Here is a 1,539-nt window from a genome sequence, read left to right on the forward strand (position 1 = left end):
TACGGGATAGTTCTAGAAACGTGGCGTCACACTAGTCATGTGACTCGCTGACGCAACAGTATCCTTGATCTGAGTGAAGTTGCATAGGTAACCCTAGTCTTGAAACAAATTCATTGATAAATTTGCTTGCTAGAATGTCTGCTTCCTTGTTAGAAACACTATATGATTCTTGCCAGTTGGTGAAATAGTACAAAACAACCAAGATATATTATTCCCTCTGTTACTCTGTGGCAAAGGACCAAACACATTGACAGCAATTCTCTCAAATAGTAATTCAACTCAATACTAGAAGCTACCCATGCTGATTCTTTTGTAAATATTTTTTCCTATATCATAGTTCATGTTATTTACCCTAACTAATTCTCTGCAGACAGACAGCGAACATCTCAATAGAAGCATTCTTTTACTCTCTCTAGTATCTTCTTAATGCTTTGGATGATTATGAAGGCGATAGAGTGCTTTGGAGATTCAAGACTGAGGAAATACTAACTGTAATAATTGTTTCTGTCTACTGGTATCTTTCCATTTCCAAAATAAGAAGCCCTCTTGTATGCATGATGAATCTCATTGTACACAGTATATCTTTGTCTTTGACCTGTGTGAAGTGACTGTTTGCCATGAGGGTTTTTCTACACTGTTGTTGATTCACTGAATAATTGGTTTCAGACTTTTTCCTGATAATTATTCAGTTGAGTGTTGGAACACATTAGCTCTTCATTATTACTTGTAGATGTACATTTAATTATAATCTCTTGTAGTTTAAATTTATCATATTTAATACCTCATAGATCTCTGTTTTCATAATGTTCATATTCTTCACCAATACACTGTTTACTTCAGCATTTCCATGATTCTGTCCAAGGCAATTCATAATGTTAAAGTTGTACTTCTACTGCAAATCACTGGCAATTGTATCTAAAATGAGTACAAATGTTGGGTATGCTAATATAGGAGTAGTGATTAATTCTTCTTTCAATTTATTTAATGCTTGTTAGCACTTATGATACAACAAAACTTATGTGTGTATCTTATTATAATGGAGCTTGCAATGTATACATTCAAAACTCAGACCTCTGAAACTACGCATCCCATCGTCAACAATCATAACTGGGTAATATTTTTATAACTAGGCAGTATTTTTATAGCTAAGCAATAAATAAAACAATTGAAATTTTCCACAGAAATGATGTTTCAGATTTAACCAATAAAACTTAAAAACTTAAAAAAATATTTGTCTTTCTTTAGTGAAAATCTCATGAGTGTTGAAACAGAAAAGCAAGGCACTTTCATTGATAACTGCGTCTACAAAGAAACACTTCAATAAAATCTAACTCTGTAATGTAATGCTGTGATGATAGCCCATTTTTAAACTAAAATTTCAATAAAATCCTTTCCCTCATGGATGGGGAACTTTATTGAATGTCAAGTATGAGTACATTGTTGTAGAAATGTCAGACAATTCCAGAAAAGGCTACAGGCCCAGTAGCCTTCTGCAGGAAGTAGCAGTTATATCTGCTGAAGGGCAGGTATTTCTGTTAG

This window comes from Limulus polyphemus, unplaced genomic scaffold (assembly GCF_000517525.1).
Source record: "Limulus polyphemus unplaced genomic scaffold, Limulus_polyphemus-2.1.2 Scaffold1544, whole genome shotgun sequence".
In the NCBI taxonomy this organism is placed as follows: domain Eukaryota; kingdom Metazoa; phylum Arthropoda; class Merostomata; order Xiphosura; family Limulidae; genus Limulus; species Limulus polyphemus.